Consider the following 25,114-nt stretch of genomic DNA (forward strand, 5'->3'; position numbering starts at 1 on the left):
TGGCTGTGTAATATCCCATAGTACATATATACCACCTCTTCTTGTACTAGCCACCCGTTGATGGGCACTTGGGTATTTTTCCATGTCTTGGCTACTGCAAATAGTGCCGCTGTGAACATGGAGGTGCTTGTGCCTTTTTGCACTCTTGTTTCGTCATTTCCGGGTACGTACCCAGGAGTGGGATTGCTGGATCATAGGGGACCTCTCCTTGGGCCTCTTTCAACCTCAACCCCTCCTCCCCCCACCCCCGCCGCCACACACACCTGAGACCGGATGGTTTCTCCCGATGAGAGGCGATGTATGTCTCTGGGGCAGTAGAATGCCCCCACCCCATTCGGACCCCGCCTAGCCCCTGTGGCGCGCTCCGCTTCTGTTGTTCTCTTGCCTGCCTCCTACCCACCGCCCCCAGTCCCAACCCACTGGTTAGCCTGACCACCTTGCCGCACAGCACACCAGTCTGGCGCGCTCACCCGCCACCCCACCGCGAAGGGGTCCTCTCCCACCATCTTCCTCGCCCCACAGCCCACTCACACACCCCGCCCTTCCCCCCAGCCTGCAGGCTGGGACCCCTCTCCCCGCCACCTTCCCCTTGTATCCCAGGCCCGACTGTCACATGTCCTGCCCGGAAGTCTCACTTCCGCCAGTGCTCCTCAGACGCACTCCTACTCCAGGCCCACCCCGCCCCCTGATCTGACCCACCCGTACACACGTGCCGGGCCAGGTGCTGCCACCACCCCCAAGCTTCTGCTGAGCCCCTGCCTGAGTGGCCAGCCGCTCTCCCGGGCCAGGTCCCCGCCAGCCCAACACCTCCCGCTCCTGCCCGCGCTCCACCCAGACACCCCAGGCCCTTCCTCGCACCTCCCAGCACGCGGCCCACCGCCGCCCTCTCTCCATGGGGTCGTTCTGCTCCGTTCCCTAACCCGCGTGGGGTGGCCACCGACCACGGCCACAAACACCTTCATCCCACACTGTCAGCCACCCCCACGGCACCGGCAAGGGCGTTCAGGAAACCTGCTGCGGTGGTGCGAAGCACCCGTCTGCCCACCGGTGCTCCTTTCCACAGGGGATCCGGCTTTGTTAGAAGGCACCGCGTGTGACACCGCCGTCGCCGTCGGCGCTGCCGCCGCTGTCGCCGTGGGGGAAAAGCAGTGCTGATGGAGAGTCCAAACACAGGCGGGGGCGTCTGCTCGTGGCCACGGCCACGGCGGGGAGAGGCGCGGCCCCGGCCACTCGTGTTTGGGGCTGAGGCAAGCGTCCGAAAAGGAAGACACGGGACGTCGAAGGCCTCGAGTGGGCGCGCGCCAGTGCGGCCAAAAGGCTTGGCCGGGGAGGGAGGGTGGAGGTTGCCTGGCAGGGCTTGGGCTGGAGGTGCAGGGCACCGGGCGGCTCTTGTCGGGGCGCCGAGGTCGCGGAGCAAGCGTGGCCTAAAAGTGGGATGTGGACGGTGGGAGGTAGAGAGGAGGAAGAAAGGCTTCCCTGACCGGGAATCGAACCCGGGCCGCGGCGGTGAGAGCGCCGAATCCTAACCACTAGACCACCAGGGAGCATCGGGCTCTACCACTGCTCCTGCTGGACCCATAGCACCCGCTCGGCGCCACCTTGGCGCCAAGACCCGGCCTTTCCAAGTCCAGCCACGCGCCGCCCCTGGCAATCCACGTGTCCTACCGTCCTTCCTGCTTGCAGCGCCCTCAGAACACTGCGCGCCTGCTTCTCGCACACACAAGAAAAGCCGCTGGGGCCAGCTAGCTCCCTGCTCCCAGCTCTCCCTCACAGGCCCCCGGCCGGCCGCCCGTGGAGCTCGGTAAAAGGTCAGCCCGCTGCGTTGGCCGGGAATCGAACCCGGGTCAACTGCTTGGAAGGCAGCTATGCTCACCACTATACCACCAATGCTGCACAGCCCGGGCCGCCCCGAGACGCCGGCACCGGGCTCGCCCGCGCGCACTCTCGTCGCCGCCGCCTTCTCCTCCTCCTCCTCCTCCTCCTCCTTCTCTTCCGACTGCTCCTCCTTCTCTTCCTCCTCCTACTCCCCTTTCTCTTCTCCGTCCTCCTCCTCCTCCTCCTCCTCAGCCGCCGCCGCCGCCGCCGCCGCCGCCACTTGGAGCAGCCCTGCCCCGACACCCCGCCGGCCGGCAGCTCTGTGACGTCACAGGCGCCACCAAGGCCCCCCGGCGCCCCACCCGCGCCAGCCCTACGAAGCTGCCCTAGGCCACCGGCCCGACCGCCTCAGGGGGGCGCTCTCGCTGCCTTGCTGCTCCAGGGCCCTCCGCTCCACGCCGCGGCCCGCCCCCGCCCCCGAGGCACGCGTCTTCCAGGCCCCGGCTCGCCAAAGCCCTTCTCCACCGGGCGCTGGGCCAGGCCACTTCCCGCACCGATAGGGCACCCCACTCATCTGCCTCCCACCCGTCCCGGCAGCTGTGCACCTATGCCGCTGTGGATAGCTGCGCAGCTGTGCGTCGCGACGCAAGGAGCCCACTGAGACAGCCACTTTGGGCGGGCCGCAATGTCATCGGGCGCTTGTGGGGTCCAGAGGAGGCCCTCGCTCGGCCCTGGCGACTGAGCGCCCGGCGAGGAGGAAGGGCTGGGCGGCTGGAGGGGGGCGAGGGTGGGCAGGCTGGGCACGCGCTGGCGCCCTGCGCCTCGCTGGAGGGCGGAGGGCGGAGGGAGGAGAAGAAGGGCCCTTGGGAGCCAGGCGGCAGGACAGAGAGCGGCGCCAGCCACCAAAAGAGGGCGTGTTGCCTCCCCGTCGGGGAATCGAACCCCGGTCTCCCGCGTGACAGGCGGGGATACTCACCACTATACTAACGAGGACGGCGGCCACCGCCCCCGCGCCCGGCCGCTCTCGGGCTGCCTGCCGACGCCTCCCCCTGCCCTCCGGCCCCCTGCCCACCACGGGCGCCCGGCACGTGCCCGACCCGACCCAACGCCACACCAACCGCGTCCTCCAAAGCAGCAGCCCCCGACCCCGACAGGGACCCGGACCCGCGTGGCCCTGAAAACTCCGAGTGCGCGCTGCCTATTGCCTCCGACGCGGGGATCGCGCCGGGTGGAGGGGGCCCGAGACGCAAAGCAAGGCTGCGAGGAGGGGGTGGGCGCGCGCCGGGCCATGGCCGGCGAGGAGACGCGCGGGTGGGGGCCGGCGGCAGGGGGCTGGCCCGACGCGGCCCGGCTGCGTCCGGGGCCAGGGCTGGGCGAGGGCGCCACCGCGGCGCAGCCAGGCGCGTCGTCTGGCCGTGCTCCCCGTCGGCCGCCGCGCGCCCGCTCCGTCGCTCACCCAGACGGCCGCGCGCCTGGCGCGGAGCACCGCGTCCCGCCAAGGGCACCGGGGTTCGCGTCGCGTCGGGTCCCAGCCAGCCGAGCGGCCACGCGCACGCCCAGGCCCGCCGTCAGGATGGCCGAGCGGTCTAAGGCGCTGCGTTCAGGTCGCAGTCTCCCCTGGAGGCGTGGGTTCGAATCCCACTCCTGACAAGCCAGCCTTTTGGCCCGCCCGACAAACGCACCCGGCCCTATGGCAGCGCTTTACTGCCTTCCAGTCCGTTCGCGCCTTGCACTCTTGCGGCCTCTCCAAACTCCGGCCCGGACATCCACGCCTCTCAGACGCGGGACCTTCTCAGCCACGGCCGCGGGCCTGGCAGAAACGGCGCACTAGGAACCCTCCGGCGACTGGCTTTCCGGACAAACGCCCTCCCCGCCGGCTCCTAAGCCCCCGCCTACCTGCACCCACAGCAGAAAAACCTTCAGTCCTTCGCAGCCCATCTTCCCTCACCTGCTTGCGGCTGCTGCTGCTGGTGCTTTTCCTGCCTGCCTGCCTGCCTGCCTGCCTGCCTTCGTCCCTCCCTCCCACTCCCACTCCCACGCTCCACCCCACCCCCACCGCCACACGCAGAACGGCCGCGTGTGGAAAGCCCTCCACGCCTGGCCCGCCCTCCGACTTCGGCCTGGTGAACAGCGGACTCGCTCTCACAGCCTTTCTTCCACTTCCGCCACCAGCAGCTCTCCCTCTTTCCAACATCCTGTCCTTCCCGCCAGCCCCAACGGCCCGCCTGGCCATTCCATTCCCTCCACAGCCACACCGCCTTGCTGGCCTGTGGTGCGTGCCCTCGGTGCTTTTTCGCCTTGGGACCTTGGCCGGACCACACCTGCCTGCCTGCCTGCCTGCCTGCCTGCCTGCCGGACCGCGTGCAGCCCAGCCTCCTGCTGGCCAGCCAACAGGGGGCCCTCCCTGCACGGGGCCTGGCGCAGGAGTCGCTCCCGGGAACGGTGCTCCAGTGAGTAGTGAGCGGAAGCCCTGGATGCCCTGTCACCCACCACAGACGTCCGGCCCCCAGCCCAGGCCACCCACCTCGGCGCCACAGCGCAAGTCCCTCGGGGAAGCCGCTGCTCCGGCCGGACCCAACCACACCCTGGCGCGCTCCCTCCCTCACCGGGCTGTCCGCCAGCCAGCAGCCAGTCTGCCAAAGTGCTTCTCCTCACAACCAACGCAGCAGAGCGGGACCCCGCGGGAGAGGGGTGGGCCAGAGCGCAGAAGCGAGGCTCAGACACCTTTGGTCTTGTGGCCTGAGCGCCGCTCGGCGACGGCGGCGGCGGCGGTGGCGGCGGCGGCGGCGGTGCCCGGCGTCCATCTCCCACGCTCGCGGTCCCTGCACAGGCCCGAGCTCCGACCCCTGCCCCCGCCCGCCCTCGCACGCCCCGCACCAGCAAGAAAGCCAGCCGCCAGAGGGACTGTGCGTCGGGGCCGGGCGGCTGCTGAGAGGAACGTTGGCGCTCGGCCGCAGCGGCCACGCCTCGCCTGCCCTGACGGGGATTCGGGCGCAGGCCAGGCCGCTTGGGCTCCTGGCTTCCTCTGGCGACACCGACAGTCTCGCGGCGGCCGTGGACGGCAGAGAAAGCGCAGGACGGGCCGAGCACGCCTGCGTCCCTCCGTCCCTCGGTGCTTCCGACCGCCTCGCGCCCTGGGGTCGCCAGCGTGCCCGGAGCCTCTCATTCAGGTGGCCCGTCGGCCTCCTGCTCAAATGGAGCACATGCCCACAGGGCGAGCAGTGACCAGGGTCCGGCGGTTGGCGGCGAGCGCCGCTGGGGCAGCGCCGGGGGCCGGCGGCCATCGGTGCATGGGTGGTTCAGTGGTAGAATTCTCGCCTGCCACGCGGGAGGCCCGGGTTCGATTCCCGGCCCATGCAGCCGCAGCGTCCCCTTTTGGTTCCCGCAGCCCCACAGCGGAGCTGGGCTTCCCCGCTGCCACACTCAAGGCACCGGTCCTGCAACAGCTCGCTCACCACCGCACCTTCCGGCCCCTGTCCTTCCCACGCAGACGCCCCCACCCCCACACACACCCGGGAGCCAGGCCTCCGGGACCTGACACCTTGCGGGCTCAGCCACTCTTACGCCCAGACCCCTTCCTTGTCCTTGTTCTCGTCCTTACCCCGACCCCGCTTGTGTCACGCTTTTCACTGTGAGGAACACCCCACACTGGCACCCGCACAGCCCAACCTCTTCACCTTTCGCCACGTTTCCAAGCTCTCTGCCTCACTCTGCCCGCACTTCGAAAGTTATACTATGTTTGCACAACCAGGAGCAAGGAAGTTGCCACCTCTGGGAGTGATACACCCCACTTTCCTGGAGAGTCCCCAAAGCGTTCACTTGCACGAAGAGTTCAAAAGAAGTCCACACTATCATCGCAGACTGCACTCTAGATTGATGTTCTGACCCTCGACAGCAATACGTTTCCAACACCGGCCCGCTCCTCCACCACTACTGCCACCACCACCATCAGCACGACAAACACCAGCCCCTCCCCTGAACCTCTGCTCCCACCAACAGCATCAGCCCTTGGGACAGCACCACCGGCACCACCACCTCAGCCTCCACCCTACTCCCACAGACACCCCCATCCCACCCCCTATCTCCCCGCTTTTCCCCCCGATCCTTTCCACATCCTACGTTGTCAAGGATCCTGCCCTTGCCTCTGTCCCGTTGCCCTCCTTTATCCCCCCTTCGTCGTCTTCTCCTTTTCGCAGCAGTCCGGTTGATTTACAATACTGTGTGACTTTCAGGTGTACAGCCAAGTGATTCAGTTATATGTCCTTTTCCAGGTTATTTTCCATTATACGTTATCACGACATATGAATACAGTTCCCTGTGCTGTACAGTAAATCCTTGTTGCTTCTGTGCTTTGTGTATAGTATTTCCTCTCTGTTAATCGCAGCTCCGGATTTCTCCCTGCCCTACACTTTCCCCTTGGGTAACGAACAGTGTGTTTTCTATGTCTGTGGGTCTGTTTCTCTTTGGCACATACATTCGTTTGTAGTACGGTTTAGATTCCACATATCTTTGTGCTTCTCTGCCTGACTTCCGTCGCGAAGTGTAATATACTCTAGGTCCATCCTTACTGGTGCAAATGGCAATATCTCACTCTTTTGTATGGCTGAGTAATATTCCACAGTACATACGTACCACGTCTTCCTGTGCCAGCCATCGGTTGATGGGCACTTGGGTTTTGTCCATGTCTTGGCTGTGGCCCGTAGTGCTGCTGTGAACATGGGGGTGCATGGATCTCTTCAAATGACAGTTTCTCTCCTTTGCCGATGTGTACCCACGATGGGGATTGCTGGATCATATGAGAGCTCATATTTCACCTATTTATTTAGTGTGTTGTTTTTATTTATGCATTTAATATTTATTTATTCATTTACTTATAAGAACTAGTAGCTGTAATTTTGGAAGAAAAGTTGATTAACAATATTGAGTTAGTTTCAGGGGCACAGCAAAGCGGATACTGTCTTCCATGTCTAATGCTGTTTCAGGTTGCTTTCCATTACAGTTTGCTACAGGATATTGAACATCATTCCCTGTGTTATTCTGGAAATCCTTGTTGCGTATGTCTTTTATATGAAGTACGGTGTATCTGTTCATCGCAGCTCCTAATTTATGTCTCCACCCCTCCCTTTCTCCTCGGGGAACCACCAGTGTGTTTTCTATGTCTGTGAGTCTGTTTCGCTTTTGCACATACATTCTTTTCTGTTATGTTTTAGATTCCACGTATCTTTGTGCTTCTCTGTCAGACTTAACTTCACTAAGTGTAATATTCTCTAGGACCATCCTTATTGTGGCAAATGGCAATATTTCATTTTCGGAAATGGCTGAGTAATATTCCACAGTACCTTTATACCGCATCTTTTTCTGTCAGCCAACTGTTGATGGGCACATGGGTTTTTTCTGTGCCTTGGCTGCGGCACACAGTGCTGCTACAAACACGGGGGTGCGTGGATCTCTTCAAACCACAGTTTTTCTCTTTGGCGGATGTGTACCCACGACGGGGACTGCTGGATCATCTGATGGCTCATGTTTCTCCTGTTTATTTTGTTCGTGGTTTTTATTTATTTATTTACTTACTTACTTATAAGTACTAGTACTTGTGGTTGAAGAAGAAGAGTTGATTAACGATATTGAGTTCGTTTCAGGTGTACAGCAAAGGGGATACTGTTTTCCATGTCTAATATCGTTTCAGAGTGATTTCCATTACAGGTTATTGCAGGATATTGACTATCACTCCCTGTGTTATTCTGGAAATCCTTGTTGCTTATCTCCTTTATATGAACCCCTGTGTATCTGTTCATCGAGCTCCTAATTGATCCCTCCACCCCTCCTTTTTAACTCGGGTAACCATCACTGTGTTTTCTAGGTCTGTGAGTCTGTTTCTGTTTTGCACATAGATTCATCGGTAGTACTTTTTAGATTCCACATATCTTTGTGCTTCTCTGTCGGACCTACTTCACTAAGTGTAATACTCCCTGGGAGCATTCTTGTTGCGGCAAATGGCAATATTTCATTCTTTCTTATTAATGGCTGTGTAATATCCCATAGTACATATATACCACCTCTTCTTGTACTAGCCACCCGTTGATGGGCACTTGGGTATTTTTCCATGTCTTGGCTACTGCAAATAGTGCCGCTGTGAACATGGAGGTGCTTGTGCCTTTTTGCACTCTTGTTTCGTCATTTCCGGGTACGTACCCAGGAGTGGGATTGCTGGATCATAGGGGACCTCTCCTTGGGCCTCTTTCAACCTCAACCCCTCCTCCCCCCACCCCCGCCGCCACACACACCTGAGACCGGATGGTTTCTCCCGATGAGAGGCGATGTATGCCTCTGGGGCAGTAGAATGCCCCCACCCCATTCGGACCCCGCCTAGCCCCTGTGGCGCGCTCCGCTTCTGTTTTTCTCTTGCCTGCCTCCTACCCACCGCCCCCAGTCCCAACCCACTGGTTAGCCTGACCACCTTGCCGCACAGCACACCAGTCTGGCGCGCTCACCCGCCACCCCACCGCGAAGGGGTCCTCTCCCACCATCTTCCTCGCCCCACAGCCCACTCACACACCCCGCCCTTCCCCCCAGCCTGCAGGCTCGGACCCCTCTCCCCGCCACCTTCCCCTTGTATCCCAGGCCCGACTGTCACATGTCCTGCCCGGAAGTCTCACTTCCGCCAGTGCTCCTCAGACGCACTCCTACTCCAGGCCCACCCCGCCCCCTGATCTGACCCACCCGTACACACGTGCCGGGCCAGGTGCTGCCACCACCCCCAAGCTTCTGCTGAGCCCCTGCCTGAGTGGCCAGCCGCTCTCCCGGGCCAGGTCCCCGCCAGCCCAACACCTCCCGCTCCTGCCCGCGCTCCACCCAGACACCCCAGGCCCTTCCTCGCACCTCCCAGCACGCGGCCCACCGCCGCCCTCTCTCCATGGGGTCGTTCTGCTCCGTTCCCTAACCCGCGTGGGGTGGCCACCGACCACGGCCACAAACACCTTCATCCCACACTGTCAGCCACCCCCACGGCACCGGCAAGGGCGTTCAGGAAACCTGCTGCGGTGGTGCGAAGCACCCGTCTGCCCACCGGTGCTCCTTTCCACAGGGGATCCGGCTTTGTTAGAAGGCACCGCGTGTGACACCGCCGTCGCCGTCGGCGCTGCCGCCGCTGTCGCCGTGGGGGAAAAGCAGTGCTGATGGAGAGTCCAAACACAGGCGGGGGCGTCTGCTCGTGGCCACGGCCACGGCGGGGAGAGGCGCGGCCCCGGCCACTCGTGTTTGGGGCTGAGGCAAGCGTCCGAAAAGGAAGACACGGGACGTCGAAGGCCTCGAGTGGGCGCGCGCCAATGCGGCCTAAAGGCTTGGCCGGGGAGGGAGGGTGGAGGTTGCCTGGCAGGGCTTGGGCTGGAGGTGCAGGGCACTGGGCGGCTCTTGTCGGGGCGCCGAGGCCGCGGAGCAAGCGTGGCCTAAAAGTGGGATGTGGACGGTGGGAGGTAGAGAGGAGGAAGAAAGGCTTTCCTGACCGGGAATCGAACCCGGGCCACGGCAGTGAGAGCGCCGAATCCTAACCACTAGACCACCAGGGAGCGTCGGGCTCTACCACTGCTCCTGCTGGACCCATAGCACCCGCTCGGCGCCACCTTGGCGCCAAGACCCGGCCTTTCCAAGTCCAGCCACGCGCCGCCCCTGGCAATCCACGTGTCCTACCGTCCTTCCTGCTTGCAGCGCCCTCAGAACACTGCGTGCCTGCTTCTCGCACACACAAGAAAAGCCGCTGGGGCCAGCTAGCTCCCTGCTCCCAGCTCTCCCTCACAGGCCCCCGGCCGGCCGCCCGTGGAGCTCGGTAAAAGGTCAGCCCGCTGCGTTGGCCGGGAATCGAACCCGGGTCAACTGCTTGGAAGGCAGCTATGCTCACCACTATACCACCAACGCTGCACAGCCCGGGCCGCCCCGAGACGCCGGCACCGGGCTCGCCCGCGCGCACTCTCGTTGCCGCCGCCTTCTCCTCCTCCTCCTCCTCCTCCTCCTTCTCTTCCGACTGCTCCTCCTTCTCTTCCTCCTCCTACTCCCCTTTCTCTTCTCCGTCCTCCTCCTCCTCCTCCTCCTCAGCCGCCGCCGCCGCCGCCACTTGGAGCAGCCCTGCCCCGACGCCCCGCCGGCCGGCAGCTCTGTGACGTCACAGGCGCCACCAAGGCCCCCCGGCGCCCCACCCGCGCCAGCCCTACGAAGCTGACCTAGGCCACCGGCCCGACCGCCTCAGGGGGGCGCTCTCGCTGCCTTGCTGCTCCAGGGCCCTCCGCTCCATGCCGCGGCCCACCCCCGCCCCCGGGGTATGCGTCTTCCAGGCCCCGGCTCGCCAAAGCCCTTCTCCACCGGGCGCTGGGCCAGGCCACTTCCCGCACCGACAGGGCACGCCACTCATCCGCCTCCCACCCGTCCCGGCAGCTGTGCACCTATGCCGCTGTGGATAGCTGCGCAGCTGTGCGTCGCGACGCAAGGAGCCCACTGAGACAGCCACTTTGGGCGGGCCGCAATGTCATCGGGCGCTTGTGGGGTCCAGAGGAGGCCCTCGCTCGGCCCTGGCGACTGAGCGCCCGGCGAGGAGGAAGGGCTGGGCGGCTGGAGGGGGGCGAGGGTGGGCAGGCTGGGCACGCGCTGGCGCCCTGCGCCTCGCTGGAGGGCGGAGGGCGGAGGGAGGAGAAGAAGGGCCCTTGGGAGCCAGGCGGCAGGACAGAGAGCGGCGCCAGCCACCAAAAGAGGGCGTGTTGCCTCCCCGTCGGGGAATCGAACCCCGGTCTCCCGGGTGACAGGCGGGGATACTCACCACTATACTAACGAGGACGGCTGCCACCCACCCCGTGCCCGGCCGCTCTCGGGCTGCCTGCCGACGCCTCCCCCTGCCCTCCGGCCCCCTGCCCACCACGGGCGCCCGGCACGTGCCCGACCCGACCCAACGCCACACCAACCGCGTCCTCCAAAGCAGCAGCCCCCGACCCCGACAGGGACCCGGACCTGCGTGGCCCTGAAAACTCCGAGTGCGCGCTGCCTATTGCCTCCGACGCGGGGATCGCGCCGGGTGGAGGGGGCCCGAGACGCAAAGCAAGGCTGCGAGGAGGGGGTGGGCGCGCGCCGGGCCATGGCCGGCGAGGAGACGCGCGGGTGGGGGCCGGCGGCAGGGGGCTGGCCCGACGCGGCCCGGCTGCGTCCGGGGCCAGGGCTGGGCGAGGGCGCCACCGCGGCGCAGCCAGGCGCGTCGTCTGGCCGTGCTCCCCGTCGGCCGCCGCGCGCCCGCTCCGTCGCTCACCCAGAGGGCCGCGCGCCTGGCGCGGAGCACCGCGTCCCGCCAAGGGCACCGGGGTTCGCGTCGCGTCGGGTCCCAGCCAGCCGAGCGGCCACGCGCACGCCCAGGCCCGCCGTCAGGATGGCCGAGCGGTCTAAGGCGCTGCGTTCAGGTCGCAGTCTCCCCTGGAGGCGTGGGTTCGAATCCCACTCCTGACAAGCCAGCCTTTTGGCCCGCCCGACAAACGCACCCGGCCCTATGGCAGCGCTTTACTGCCTTCCAGTCCGTTCGCGCCTTGCACTCTTGCGGCCTCTCCAAACTCCGGCCCGGACATCCACGCCTCTCAGACGCGGGACCTTCTCAGCCACGGCCGCGGGCCTGGCAGAAACGGCGCACTAGGAACCCTCCGGCGACTGGCTTTCCGGACAAACGCCCTCCCCGCCAGCTCCTAAGCCCCCGCCTACCTGCACCCACAGCAGAAAAACCTTCAGTCCTTCGCAGCCCATCTTCCCTCACCTGCTTGTGGCTGCTGCTGCTGGTGCTTTTCCTGCCTGCCTGCCTGCCTGCCTGCCTGCCTTCGTCCCTCCCTCCCACTCCCACTCCCACGCTCCACCCCGCCCCCACCGCCACACGCAGAACGGCCGCGTGTGGAAAGCCCTCCACGCCTGGCCCGCCCTCCGACTTCGGCCTGGTGAACAGCGGACTCGCTCTCACAGCCTTTCTTCCACTTCCGCCACCAGCAGCTCTCCCTCTTTCCAACATCCTGTGCTTCCCGCCAGCCCCAACGGCCCGCCTGCCCATTCCATTCCCTCCACAGCCACACCGCCTTGCCGGCCTGTGGTGCGTGCCCTCGGTGCTTTTTCGCCTTGGGACCTTGGCCGGACCACACCTGCCTGCCTGCCTGCCTGCCGGACCGCGTGCAGCCCAGCCTCCTGCTGGCCAGCCAACAGGGGGCCCTCCCTGCACGGGGCCTGGCGCAGGAGTCGCTCCCGGGAACGGTGCTCCAGTGAGTAGTGAGCAGAAGCCCTGGATGCCCTGTCACCCACCACAGACGTCCGGCCCCCAGCCCGGGCCACCCACCTCGGCGCCACAGCGCAAGTCCCTCGGGGAAGCCGCTGCTCCGGCCAGACCCAACCACACCCTGGCGCGCTCCCTCCCTCACCGGGCTGTCCGCCAGCCAGCAGCCAGTCTGCCAAAGTGCTTCTCCTCACAACCAACGCAGCAGAGCGGGACCCCGCGGGAGAGGGGTGGGCCAGAGCGCAGAAGCGAGGCTCAGACACCTTTGGTCTTGTGGCCTGAGCGCCGCTCGGCGACGGCGGTGGCGGCGGCGGCGGCGGCGGCGGCGGTGCCCGGCGTCCATCTCCCACGCTCGCGGTCCCTGCACAGGCCCGAGCTCCGACCCCTGCCCCCGCCCGCCCTCGCACGCCCCGCACCAGCAAGAAAGCCAGCCGCCAGAGGGACTGTGCGTCGGGGCCGGGCGGCTGCTGAGAGGAACGTTGGCGCTCGGCCGCAGCAGCCACGCCTCGCCTGCCCTGACGGGGATTCGGGCGCGGGCCAGGCCGCTTGGGCTCCTGGCTTCCTCTGGCGGCACCGACAGTCTCACGGCGGCCGTGGACGGCAGAGAAAGCGCAGGACGGGCCGAGGACGCCTGCGTCCCTCCGTCCCTCGGTGCTTCCGACCGCCTCGCGCCCTGGGGTCGCCAGCGTGCCCGGAGCCTCTCATTCAGGTGGCCCGTCGGCCTCCTGCTCAAATGGAGCACATGCCCACGGGGCGAGCAGTGACCAGGGTCCGGCGGTTGGCGGCGAGCGCCGCTGGGGCAGCGCAGGGGGCCGGCGGCCATCGGTGCATGGGTGGTTCAGTGGTAGAATTCTCGCCTGCCACGCGGGAGGCCCGGGTTCGATTCCCGGCCCATGCAGCCGCAGCGTCCCCTTTTGGTTCCCGCAGCCCCACAGCGGAGCTGGGCTTCCCCGCTGCCACACTGAAGGCACCGGTCCTGCAACAGCTCGCTCACCACCGCACCTTCCGGCCCCTGTCCTTCCCACGCAGACGCCCCCACCCCCACACACACCCGGGAGCCAGGCCTCCGGGACCTGACACCTTGCGGGCTCAGCCACTCTTACGCCCAGACCCCTTCCTTGTCCTTGTTCTCGTCCTTACCCCGACCCCGCTTGTGTCACGCTTTTCACTGTGAGGAACACCCCACACTGGCACCCGCACAGCCCAACCTCTTCACCTTTCGCCACGTTTCCAAGCTCTCTGCCTCACTCTGCCCGCACTTCGAAAGTTATACTATGTTTGCACAACCAGGAGCAAGGAAGTTGCCACCTCTGGGAGTGATACACCCCACTTTCCTGGAGAGTCCCCAAAGCGTTCACTTGCACGAAGAGTTCAAAAGAAGTCCACACTATCATCGCAGACTGCACTCTAGATTGATGTTCTGACCCTCGACAGCAATACGTTTCCAACACCGGCCCGCTCCTCCACCACTACTGCCACCACCACCATCAGCACGACAAACACCAGCCCCTCCCCTGAACCTCTGCTCCCACCAACAGCATCAGCCCTTGGGACAGCACCACCGGCACCACCACCTCAGCCTCCACCCTACTCCCACAGACACCCCCATCCCACCCCCTATCTCCCCGCTTTTCCCCCCGATCCTTTCCACATCCTACGTTGTCAAGGATCCTGCCCTTGCCTCTGTCCCGTTGCCCTCCTTTATCCCCCCTTCGTCGTCTTCTCCTTTTCGCAGCAGTCCGGTTGATTTACAATACTGTGTGACTTTCAGGTGTACAGCCAAGTGATTCAGTTATATGTCCTTTTCCAGGTTATTTTCCATTATACGTTATCACGACATATGAATACAGTTCCCTGTGCTGTACAGTAAATCCTTGTTGCTTCTGTGCTTTGTGTATAGTATTTCCTCTCTGTTAATCGCAGCTCCGGATTTCTCCCTGCCCTACACTTTCCCCTTGGGTAACGAACAGTGTGTTTTCTATGTCTGTGGGTCTGTTTCTCTTTGGCACATACATTCGTTTGTAGTACGGTTTAGATTCCACATATCTTTGTGCTTCTCTGCCTGACTTCCGTCGCGAAGTGTAATATACTCTAGGTCCATCCTTACTGGTGCAAATGGCAATATCTCACTCTTTTGTATGGCTGAGTAATATTCCACAGTACATACGTACCACGTCTTCCTGTGCCAGCCATCGGTTGATGGGCACTTGGGTTTTGTCCATGTCTTGGCTGTGGCCCGTAGTGCTGCTGTGAACATGGGGGTGCATGGATCTCTTCAAATGACAGTTTCTCTCCTTTGCCGATGTGTACCCACGATGGGGATTGCTGGATCATATGAGAGCTCATATTTCACCTATTTATTTAGTGTGTTGTTTTTATTTATGCATTTAATATTTATTTATTCATTTACTTATAAGAACTAGTAGCTGTAATTTTGGAAGAAAAGTTGATTAACAATATTGAGTTAGTTTCAGGGGCACAGCAAAGCGGATACTGTCTTCCATGTCTAATGCTGTTTCAGGTTGCTTTCCATTACAGTTTGCTACAGGATATTGAACATCATTCCCTGTGTTATTCTGGAAATCCTTGTTGCGTATGTCTTTTATATGAAGTACGGTGTATCTGTTCATCGCAGCTCCTAATTTATGTCTCCACCCCTCCCTTTCTCCTCGGGGAACCACCAGTGTGTTTTCTATGTCTGTGAGTCTGTTTCGCTTTTGCACATACATTCTTTTCTGTTATGTTTTAGATTCCACGTATCTTTGTGCTTCTCTGTCAGACTTAACTTCACTAAGTGTAATATTCTCTAGGACCATCCTTATTGTGGCAAATGGCAATATTTCATTTTCGGAAATGGCTGAGTAATATTCCACAGTACCTTTATACCGCATCTTTTTCTGTCAGCCAACTGTTGATGGGCACATGGGTTTTTTCTATGCCTTGGCTGCGGCACACAGTGCTGCTACAAACACGGGGGTGCGTGGATCTCTTCAAACCACAGTTTTTCTCTTTGGCGGATGTGTACCCACGACGGGGACTGCTGGATCATCTGATGGCTCATGTTTCTCCTGTTTATTTTGTTCGTGGTTTTTATTTATTTATTTACTTACTTACTTATAAGTACTAGTACTTGTGGTTGAAGAAGAAGAGTTGATTAACGATATTGAGTTCGTTTCAGGTGTACAGCAAAGGGGATACTGTTTTCCATGTCTAATATCGTTTCAGAGTGATTTCCATTACAGGTTATTGCAGGATATTGACTATCACTCCCTGTGTTATTCTGGAAATCCTTGTTGCTTATCTCCTTTATATGAACCCCTGTGTATCTGTTCATCGAGCTCCTAATTGATCCCTCCACCCCTCCTTTTTAACTCGGGTAACCATCACTGTGTTTTCTAGGTCTGTGAGTCTGTTTCTGTTTTGCACATAGATTCATCGGTAGTACTTTTTAGATTCCACATATCTTTGTGCTTCTCTGTCGGACCTACTTCACTAAGTGTAATACTCCCTGGGAGCATTCTTGTTGCGGCAAATGGCAATATTTCATTCTTTCTTATTAATGGCTGTGTAATATCCCATAGTACATATATACCACCTCTTCTTGTACTAGCCACCCGTTGATGGGCACTTGGGTATTTTTCCATGTCTTGGCTACTGCAAATAGTGCCGCTGTGAACATGGAGGTGCTTGTGCCTTTTTGCACTCTTGTTTCGTCATTTCCGGGTACGTACCCAGGAGTGGGATTGCTGGATCATAGGGGACCTCTCCTTGGGCCTCTTTCAACCTCAACCCCTCCTCCCCCCACCCCCGCCGCCACACACACCTGAGACCGGATGGTTTCTCCCGATGAGAGGCGATGTATGTCTCTGGGGCAGTAGAATGCCCCCACCCCATTCGGACCCCGCCTAGCCCCTGTGGCGCGCTCCGCTTCTGTTGTTCTCTTGCCTGCCTCCTACCCACCGCCCCCAGTCCCAACCCACTGGTTAGCCTGACCACCTTGCCGCACAGCACACCAGTCTGGCGCGCTCACCCGCCACCCCACCGCGAAGGGGTCCTCTCCCACCATCTTCCTCGCCCCACAGCCCACTCACACACCCCGCCCTTCCCCCCAGCCTGCAGGCTCGGACCCCTCTCCCCGCCACCTTCCCCTTGTATCCCAGGCCCGACTGTCACATGTCCTGCCCGGAAGTCTCACTTCCGCCAGTGCTCCTCAGACGCACTCCTACTCCAGGCCCACCCCGCCCCCTGATCTGACCCACCCGTACACACGTGCCGGGCCAGGTGCTGCCACCACCCCCAAGCTTCTGCTGAGCCCCTGCCTGAGTGGCCAGCCGCTCTCCCGGGCCAGGTCCCCGCCAGCCCAACACCTCCCGCTCCTGCCCGCGCTCCACCCAGACACCCCAGGCCCTTCCTCGCACCTCCCAGCACGCGGCCCACCGCCGCCCTCTCTCCATGGGGTCGTTCTGCTCCGTTCCCTAACCCGCGTGGGGTGGCCACCGACCACGGCCACAAACACCTTCATCCCACACTGTCAGCCACCCCCACGGCACCGGCAAGGGCGTTCAGGAAACCTGCTGCGGTGGTGCGAAGCACCCGTCTGCCCACCGGTGCTCCTTTCCACAGGGGATCCGGCTTTGTTAGAAGGCACCGCGTGTGACACCGCCGTCGCCGTCGGCGCTGCCGCCGCTGTCGCCGTGGGGGAAAAGCAGTGCTGATGGAGAGTCCAAACACAGGCGGGGGCGTCTGCTCGTGGCCACGGCCACGGCGGGGAGAGGCGCGGCCCCGGCCACTCGTGTTTGGGGCTGAGGCAAGCGTCCGAAAAGGAAGACACGGGACGTCGAAGGCCTCGAGTGGGCGCGCGCCAGTGCGGCCAAAAGGCTTGGCCGGGGAGGGAGGGTGGAGGTTGCCTGGCAGGGCTTGGGCTGGAGGTGCAGGGCACCGGGCGGCTCTTGTCGGGGCGCCGAGGTCGCGGAGCAAGCGTGGCCTAAAAGTGGGATGTGGACGGTGGGAGGTAGAGAGGAGGAAGAAAGGCTTCCCTGACCGGGAATCGAACCCGGGCCGCGGCGGTGAGAGCGCCGAATCCTAACCACTAGACCACCAGGGAGCATCGGGCTCTACCACTGCTCCTGCTGGACCCATAGCACCCGCTCGGCGCCACCTTGGCGCCAAGACCCGGCCTTTCCAAGTCCAGCCACGCGCCGCCCCTGGCAATCCACGTGTCCTACCGTCCTTCCTGCTTGCAGCGCCCTCAGAACACTGCGCGCCTGCTTCTCGCACACACAAGAAAAGCCGCTGGGGCCAGCTAGCTCCCTGCTCCCAGCTCTCCCTCACAGGCCCCCGGCCGGCCGCCCGTGGAGCTCGGTAAAAGGTCAGCCCGCTGCGTTGGCCGGGAATCGAACCCGGGTCAACTGCTTGGAAGGCAGCTATGCTCACCACTATACCACCAATGCTGCACAGCCCGGGCCGCCCCGAGACGCCGGCACCGGGCTCGCCCGCGCGCACTCTCGTTGCCGCCGCCTTCTCCTCCTCCTCCTCCTCCTTCTCTTCCGACTGCTCCTCCTTCTCTTCCTCCTCCTACTCCCCTTTCTCTTCTCCGTCCTCCTCCTCCTCCTCCTCCTCAGCCGCCGCCGCCGCCGCCGCCGCCGCCACTTGGAGCAGCCCTGCCCCGACGCCCCGCCGGCCGGCAGCTCTGTGACGTCACAGGCGCCACCAAGGCCCCCCGGCGCCCCACCCGCGCCAGCCCTACGAAGCTGCCCTAGGCCACCGGCCCGACCGCCTCAGGGGGGCGCTCTCGCTGCCTTGCTGCTCCAGGGCCCTCCGCTCCACGCCGCGGCCCGCCCCCGCCCCCGAGGCACGCGTCTTCCAGGCCCCGGCTCGCCAAAGCCCTTCTCCACCGGGCGCTGGGCCAGGCCACTTCCCGCACCGATAGGGCACCCCACTCATCTGCCTCCCACCCGTCCCGGCAGCTGTGCACCTATGCCGCTGTGGATAGCTGCGCAGCTGTGCGTCGCGACGCAAGGAGCCCACTGAGACAGCCACTTTGGGCGGGCCGCAATGTCATCGGGCGCTTGTGGGGTCCAGAGGAGGCCCTCGCTCGGCCCTGGCGACTGAGCGCCCGGCGAGGAGGAAGGGCTGGGCGGCTGGAGGGGGGCGAGGGTGGGCAGGCTGGGCACGCGCTGGCGCCCTGCGCCTCGCTGGAGGGCGGAGGGCGGAGGGAGGAGAAGAAGGGCCCTTGGGAGCCAGGCGGCAGGACAGAGAGCGGCGCCAGCCACCAAAAGAGGGCGTGTTGCCTCCCCGTCGGGGAATCGAACCCCGGTCTCCCGCGTGACAGGCGGGGATACTCACCACTATACTAACGAGGACGGCGGCCACCGCCCCCGCGCCCGGCCGCTCTCGGGCTGCCTGCCGACGCCTCCCCCTGCCCTCCGGCCCCCTGCCCACCACGGGCGCCCGGCACGTGCCCGACCCGACCCAACGCCACACCAACCGCGTCCTCCAAAGCAGCAGCCCCCGACCCCGACAGGGACCCGGACCCGCGTGGCCCTGAAAACTCCGAGTGCGCGCTGCCTATTGCCTCCGACGCGGGGATCGCGCCGGGTGGAGGGGGCCCGAGACGCAAAGCAAGGCTGCGAGGAGGGGGTGGGCGCGCGCCGGGCCATGGCCGGCGAGGAGACGCGCGGGTGGGGGCCGGCGGCAGGGGGCTGGCCCGACGCGGCCCGGCTGCGTCCGGGGCCAGGGCTGGGCGAGGGCGCCACCGCGGCGCAGCCAGGCGCGTCGTCTGGCCGTGCTCCCCGTCGGCCGCCGCGCGCCCGCTCCGTCGCTCACCCAGACGGCCGCGCGCCTGGCGCGGAGCACCGCGTCCCGCCAAGGGCACCGGGGTTCGCGTCGCGTCGGGTCCCAGCCAGCCGAGCGGCCACGCGCACGCCCAGGCCCGCCGTCAGGATGGCCGAGCGGTCTAAGGCGCTGCGTTCAGGTCGCAGTCTCCCCTGGAGGCGTGGGTTCGAATCCCACTCCTGACAAGCCAGCCTTTTGGCCCGCCCGACAAACGCACCCGGCCCTATGGCAGCGCTTTACTGCCTTCCAGTCCGTTCGCGCCTTGCACTCTTGCGGCCTCTCCAAACTCCGGCCCGGACATCCACGCCTCTCAGACGCGGGACCTTCTCAGCCACGGCCGCGGGCCTGGCAGAAACGGCGCACTAGGAACCCTCCGGCGACTGGCTTTCCGGACAAACGCCCTCCCCGCCGGCTCCTAAGCCCCCGCCTACCTGCACCCACAGCAGAAAAACCTTCAGTCCTTCGCAGCCCATCTTCCCTCACCTGCTTGCGGCTGCTGCTGCTGGTGCTTTTCCTGCCTGCCTGCCTGCCTGCCTGCCTGCCTTCGTCCCTCCCTCCCACTCCCACTCCCACGCTCCACCCCACCCCCACCGCCACACGCAGAACGGCCGCGTGTGGAAAGCCCTCCACGCCTGGCCCGCCCTCCGACTTCGGCCTGGTGAACAGCGGACTCGCTCTCACAGCCTTTCTTCCACTTCCGCCACCAGCAGCTCTCCCTCTTTCCAACATCCTGTCCTTCCCGCCAGCCCCAACGGCCCGCCTGGCCATTCCATTCCCTCCACAGCCACACCGCCTTGCTGGCCTGTGGTGCGTGCCCTCGGTGCTTTTTCGCCTTGGGACCTTGGCCGGACCACACCTGCCTGCCTGCCTGCCTGCCTGCCTGCCTGCCGGACCGCGTGCAGCCCAGCCTCCTGCTGGCCAGCCAACAGGGGGCCCTCCCTGCACGGGGCCTGGCGCAGGAGTCGCTCCCGGGAACGGTGCTCCAGTGAGTAGTGAGCGGAAGCCCTGGATGCCCTGTCACCCACCACAGACGTCCGGCCCCCAGCCCAGGCCACCCACCTCGGCGCCACAGCGCAAGTCCCTCGGGGAAGCCGCTGCTCCGGCCGGACCCAACCACACCCTGGCGCGCTCCCTCCCTCACCGGGCTGTCCGCCAGCCAGCAGCCAGTCTGCCAAAGTGCTTCTCCTCACAACCAACGCAGCAGAGCGGGACCCCGCGGGAGAGGGGTGGGCCAGAGCGCAGAAGCGAGGCTCAGACACCTTTGGTCTTGTGGCCTGAGCGCCGCTCGGCGACGGCGGCGGCGGCGGTGGCGGCGGCGGCGGCGGTGCCCGGCGTCCATCTCCCACGCTCGCGGTCCCTGCACAGCCCCGAGCTCCGACCCCTGCCCCCGCCCGCCCTCGCACGCCCCGCACCAGCAAGAAAGCCAGCCGCCAGAGGGACTGTGCGTCGGGGCCGGGCGGCTGCTGAGAGGAACGTTGGCGCTCGGCCGCAGCGGCCACGCCTCGCCTGCCCTGACGGGGATTCGGGCGCAGGCCAGGCCGCTTGGGCTCCTGGCTTCCTCTGGCGACACCGACAGTCTCGCGGCGGCCGTGGACGGCAGAGAAAGCGCAGGACGGGCCGAGCACGCCTGCGTCCCTCCGTCCCTCGGTGCTTCCGACCGCCTCGCGCCCTGGGGTCGCCAGCGTGCCCGGAGCCTCTCATTCAGGTGGCCCGTCGGCCTCCTGCTCAAATGGAGCACATGCCCACAGGGCGAGCAGTGACCAGGGTCCGGCGGTTGGCGGCGAGCGCCGCTGGGGCAGCGCCGGGGGCCGGCGGCCATCGGTGCATGGGTGGTTCAGTGGTAGAATTCTCGCCTGCCACGCGGGAGGCCCGGGTTCGATTCCCGGCCCATGCAGCCGCAGCGTCCCCTTTTGGTTCCCGCAGCCCCACAGCGGAGCTGGGCTTCCCCGCTGCCACACTCAAGGCACCGGTCCTGCAACAGCTCGCTCACCACCGCACCTTCCGGCCCCTGTCCTTCCCACGCAGACGCCCCCACCCCCACACACACCCGGGAGCCAGGCCTCCGGGACCTGACACCTTGCGGGCTCAGCCACTCTTACGCCCAGACCCCTTCCTTGTCCTTGTTCTCGTCCTTACCCCGACCCCGCTTGTGTCACGCTTTTCACTGTGAGGAACACCCCACACTGGCACCCGCACAGCCCAACCTCTTCACCTTTCGCCACGTTTCCAAGCTCTCTGCCTCACTCTGCCCGCACTTCGAAAGTTATACTATGTTTGCACAACCAGGAGCAAGGAAGTTGCCACCTCTGGGAGTGATACACCCCACTTTCCTGGAGAGTCCCCAAAGCGTTCACTTGCACGAAGAGTTCAAAAGAAGTCCACACTATCATCGCAGACTGCACTCTAGATTGATGTTCTGACCCTCGACAGCAATACGTTTCCAACACCGGCCCGCTCCTCCACCACTACTGCCACCACCACCATCAGCACGACAAACACCAGCCCCTCCCCTGAACCTCTGCTCCCACCAACAGCATCAGCCCTTGGGACAGCACCACCGGCACCACCACCTCAGCCTCCACCCTACTCCCACAGACACCCCCATCCCACCCCCTATCTCCCCGCTTTTCCCCCCGATCCTTTCCACATCCTACGTTGTCAAGGATCCTGCCCTTGCCTCTGTCCCGTTGCCCTCCTTTATCCCCCCTTCGTCGTCTTCTCCTTTTCGCAGCAGTCCGGTTGATTTACAATACTGTGTGACTTTCAGGTGTACAGCCAAGTGATTCAGTTATATGTCCTTTTCCAGGTTATTTTCCATTATACGTTATCACGACATATGAATACAGTTCCCTGTGCTGTACAGTAAATCCTTGTTGCTTCTGTGCTTTGTGTATAGTATTTCCTCTCTGTTAATCGCAGCTCCGGATTTCTCCCTGCCCTACACTTTCCCCTTGGGTAACGAACAGTGTGTTTTCTATGTCTGTGGGTCTGTTTCTCTTTGGCACATACATTCGTTTGTAGTACGGTTTAGATTCCACATATCTTTGTGCTTCTCTGCCTGACTTCCGTCGCGAAGTGTAATATACTCTAGGTCCATCCTTACTGGTGCAAATGGCAATATCTCACTCTTTTGTATGGCTGAGTAATATTCCACAGTACATACGTACCACGTCTTCCTGTGCCAGCCATCGGTTGATGGGCACTTGGGTTTTGTCCATGTCTTGGCTGTGGCCCGTAGTGCTGCTGTGAACATGGGGGTGCATGGATCTCTTCAAATGACAGTTTCTCTCCTTTGCCGATGTGTACCCACGATGGGGATTGCTGGATCATATGAGAGCTCATATTTCACCTATTTATTTAGTGTGTTGTTTTTATTTATGCATTTAATATTTATTTATTCATTTACTTATAAGAACTAGTAGCTGTAATTTTGGAAGAAAAGTTGATTAACAATATTGAGTTAGTTTCAGGGGCACAGCAAAGCGGATACTGTCTTCCATGTCTAATGCTGTTTCAGGTTGCTTTCCATTACAGTTTGCTACAGGATATTGAACATCATTCCCTGTGTTATTCTGGAAATCCTTGTTGCGTATGTCTTTTATATGAAGTACGGTGTATCTGTTCATCGCAGCTCCTAATTTATGTCTCCACCCCTCCCTTTCTCCTCGGGGAACCACCAGTGTGTTTTCTATGTCTGTGAGTCTGTTTCGCTTTTGCACATACATTCTTTTCTGTTATGTTTTAGATTCCACGTATCTTTGTGCTTCTCTGTCAGACTTAACTTCACTAAGTGTAATATTCTCTAGGACCATCCTTATTGTGGCAAATGGCAATATTTCATTTTCGGAAATGGCTGAGTAATATTCCACAGTACCTTTATACCGCATCTTTTTCTGTCAGCCAACTGTTGATGGGCACATGGGTTTTTTCTGTGCCTTGGCTGCGGCACACAGTGCTGCTACAAACACGGGGGTGCGTGGATCTCTTCAAACCACAGTTTTTCTCTTTGGCGGATGTGTACCCACGACGGGGACTGCTGGATCATCTGATGGCTCATGTTTCTCCTGTTTATTTTGTTCGTGGTTTTTATTTATTTATTTACTTACTTACTTATAAGTACTAGTACTTGTGGTTGAAGAAGAAGAGTTGATTAACGATATTGAGTTCGTTTCAGGTGTACAGCAAAGGGGATACTGTTTTCCATGTCTAATATCGTTTCAGAGTGATTTCCATTACAGGTTATTGCAGGATATTGACTATCACTCCCTGTGTTATTCTGGAAATCCTTGTTGCTTATCTCCTTTATATGAACCCCTGTGTATCTGTTCATCGAGCTCCTAATTGATCCCTCCACCCCTCCTTTTTAACTCGGGTAACCATCACTGTGTTTTCTAGGTCTGTGAGTCTGTTTCTGTTTTGCACATAGATTCATCGGTAGTACTTTTTAGATTCCACATATCTTTGTGCTTCTCTGTCGGACCTACTTCACTAAGTGTAATACTCCCTGGGAGCATTCTTGTTGCGGCAAATGGCAATATTTCATTCTTTCTTATTAATGGCTGTGTAATATCCCATAGTACATATATACCACCTCTTCTTGTACTAGCCACCCGTTGATGGGCACTTGGGTATTTTTCCATGTCTTGGCTACTGCAAATAGTGCCGCTGTGAACATGGAGGTGCTTGTGCCTTTTTGCACTCTTGTTTCGTCATTTCCGGGTACGTACCCAGGAGTGGGATTGCTGGATCATAGGGGACCTCTCCTTGGGCCTCTTTCAACCTCAACCCCTCCTCCCCCCACCCCCGCCGCCACACACACCTGAGACCGGATGGTTTCTCCCGATGAGAGGCGATGTATGCCTCTGGGGCAGTAGAATGCCCCCACCCCATTCGGACCCCGCCTAGCCCCTGTGGCGCGCTCCGCTTCTGTTTTTCTCTTGCCTGCCTCCTACCCACCGCCCCCAGTCCCAACCCACTGGTTAGCCTGACCACCTTGCCGCACAGCACACCAGTCTGGCGCGCTCACCCGCCACCCCACCGCGAAGGGGTCCTCTCCCACCATCTTCCTCGCCCCACAGCCCACTCACACACCCCGCCCTTCCCCCCAGCCTGCAGGCTCGGACCCCTCTCCCCGCCACCTTCCCCTTGTATCCCAGGCCCGACTGTCACATGTCCTGCCCGGAAGTCTCACTTCCGCCAGTGCTCCTCAGACGCACTCCTACTCCAGGCCCACCCCGCCCCCTGATCTGACCCACCCGTACACACGTGCCGGGCCAGGTGCTGCCACCACCCCCAAGCTTCTGCTGAGCCCCTGCCTGAGTGGCCAGCCGCTCTCCCGGGCCAGGTCCCCGCCAGCCCAACACCTCCCGCTCCTGCCCGCGCTCCACCCAGACACCCCAGGCCCTTCCTCGCACCTCCCAGCACGCGGCCCACCGCCGCCCTCTCTCCATGGGGTCGTTCTGCTCCGTTCCCTAACCTGCGTGGGGTGGCCACCGACCACGGCCACAAACACCTTCATCCCACACTGTCAGCCACCCCCACGGCACCGGCAAGGGCGTTCAGGAAACCTGCTGCGGTGGTGCGAAGCACCCGTCTGCCCACCGGTGCTCCTTTCCACAGGGGATCCGGCTTTGTTAGAAGGCACCGCGTGTGACACCGCCGTCGCCGTCGGCGCTGCCGCCGCTGTCGCCGTGGGGGAAAAGCAGTGCTGATGGAGAGTCCAAACACAGGCGGGGGCGTCTGCTCGTGGCCACGGCCACGGCGGGGAGAGGCGCGGCCCCGGCCACTCGTGTTTGGGGCTGAGGCAAGCGTCCGAAAAGGAAGACACGGGACGTCGAAGGCCTCGAGTGGGCGCGCGCCAATGCGGCCTAAAGGCTTGGCCGGGGAGGGAGGGTGGAGGTTGCCTGGCAGGGCTTGGGCTGGAGGTGCAGGGCACTGGGCGGCTCTTGTCGGGGCGCCGAGGCCGCGGAGCAAGCGTGGCCTAAAAGTGGGATGTGGACGGTGGGAGGTAGAGAGGAGGAAGAAAGGCTTTCCTGACCGGGAATCGAACCCGGGCCACGGCAGTGAGAGCGCCGAATCCTAACCACTAGACCACCAGGGAGCGTCGGGCTCTACCACTGCTCCTGCTGGACCCATAGCACCCGCTCGGCGCCACCTTGGCGCCAAGACCCGGCCTTTCCAAGTCCAGCC

At 62.4% G+C, this 25,114-nt stretch overlaps 16 non-coding genes across 16 annotated transcripts; 6 read left to right on the forward strand and 10 right to left on the reverse strand.

Annotated features, from left to right (window-relative positions):
* Positions 1-1,472: 1,472 nt before the first annotated feature.
* TRNAE-CUC (transfer RNA glutamic acid (anticodon CUC)) lies at positions 1,473-1,544 on the reverse strand. Its single transcript has one exon. It is a non-coding gene; the product is annotated as a tRNA-Glu (tRNA).
* A 274-nt stretch (positions 1,545-1,818) lies between these two features.
* TRNAG-UCC (transfer RNA glycine (anticodon UCC)) lies at positions 1,819-1,890 on the reverse strand. The gene has a single exon. It is a non-coding gene; the product is annotated as a tRNA-Gly (tRNA).
* An 846-nt stretch (positions 1,891-2,736) lies between these two features.
* Positions 2,737-2,808, reverse strand: TRNAD-GUC (transfer RNA aspartic acid (anticodon GUC)). Its single transcript has one exon. It is a non-coding gene; the product is annotated as a tRNA-Asp (tRNA).
* A 574-nt stretch (positions 2,809-3,382) lies between these two features.
* TRNAL-CAG (transfer RNA leucine (anticodon CAG)) lies at positions 3,383-3,465 on the forward strand. Its single transcript has one exon. It is a non-coding gene; the product is annotated as a tRNA-Leu (tRNA).
* Positions 3,466-5,103: 1,638 nt separating this feature from the next.
* On the forward strand, positions 5,104-5,174 carry TRNAG-GCC (transfer RNA glycine (anticodon GCC)). The gene has a single exon. It is a non-coding gene; the product is annotated as a tRNA-Gly (tRNA).
* A 4,134-nt stretch (positions 5,175-9,308) lies between these two features.
* On the reverse strand, positions 9,309-9,380 carry TRNAE-CUC (transfer RNA glutamic acid (anticodon CUC)). Its single transcript has one exon. It is a non-coding gene; the product is annotated as a tRNA-Glu (tRNA).
* A 274-nt stretch (positions 9,381-9,654) lies between these two features.
* TRNAG-UCC (transfer RNA glycine (anticodon UCC)) lies at positions 9,655-9,726 on the reverse strand. The gene has a single exon. It is a non-coding gene; the product is annotated as a tRNA-Gly (tRNA).
* An 837-nt stretch (positions 9,727-10,563) lies between these two features.
* On the reverse strand, positions 10,564-10,635 carry TRNAD-GUC (transfer RNA aspartic acid (anticodon GUC)). Its single transcript has one exon. It is a non-coding gene; the product is annotated as a tRNA-Asp (tRNA).
* Positions 10,636-11,209: 574 nt separating this feature from the next.
* On the forward strand, positions 11,210-11,292 carry TRNAL-CAG (transfer RNA leucine (anticodon CAG)). Its single transcript has one exon. It is a non-coding gene; the product is annotated as a tRNA-Leu (tRNA).
* Positions 11,293-12,918: 1,626 nt separating this feature from the next.
* Positions 12,919-12,989, forward strand: TRNAG-GCC (transfer RNA glycine (anticodon GCC)). Its single transcript has one exon. It is a non-coding gene; the product is annotated as a tRNA-Gly (tRNA).
* Positions 12,990-17,123: 4,134 nt separating this feature from the next.
* TRNAE-CUC (transfer RNA glutamic acid (anticodon CUC)) lies at positions 17,124-17,195 on the reverse strand. Its single transcript has one exon. It is a non-coding gene; the product is annotated as a tRNA-Glu (tRNA).
* A 274-nt stretch (positions 17,196-17,469) lies between these two features.
* On the reverse strand, positions 17,470-17,541 carry TRNAG-UCC (transfer RNA glycine (anticodon UCC)). The gene has a single exon. It is a non-coding gene; the product is annotated as a tRNA-Gly (tRNA).
* An 840-nt stretch (positions 17,542-18,381) lies between these two features.
* On the reverse strand, positions 18,382-18,453 carry TRNAD-GUC (transfer RNA aspartic acid (anticodon GUC)). Its single transcript has one exon. It is a non-coding gene; the product is annotated as a tRNA-Asp (tRNA).
* A 574-nt stretch (positions 18,454-19,027) lies between these two features.
* TRNAL-CAG (transfer RNA leucine (anticodon CAG)) lies at positions 19,028-19,110 on the forward strand. The gene has a single exon. It is a non-coding gene; the product is annotated as a tRNA-Leu (tRNA).
* A 1,638-nt stretch (positions 19,111-20,748) lies between these two features.
* Positions 20,749-20,819, forward strand: TRNAG-GCC (transfer RNA glycine (anticodon GCC)). The gene has a single exon. It is a non-coding gene; the product is annotated as a tRNA-Gly (tRNA).
* Positions 20,820-24,953: 4,134 nt separating this feature from the next.
* On the reverse strand, positions 24,954-25,025 carry TRNAE-CUC (transfer RNA glutamic acid (anticodon CUC)). The gene has a single exon. It is a non-coding gene; the product is annotated as a tRNA-Glu (tRNA).
* Positions 25,026-25,114: the final 89 nt, after the last annotated feature.

The sequence above is a fragment of the Balaenoptera acutorostrata genome, chromosome 1 (assembly GCF_949987535.1).
Source record: "Balaenoptera acutorostrata chromosome 1, mBalAcu1.1, whole genome shotgun sequence".
NCBI lineage: Eukaryota > Metazoa > Chordata > Mammalia > Artiodactyla > Balaenopteridae > Balaenoptera > Balaenoptera acutorostrata.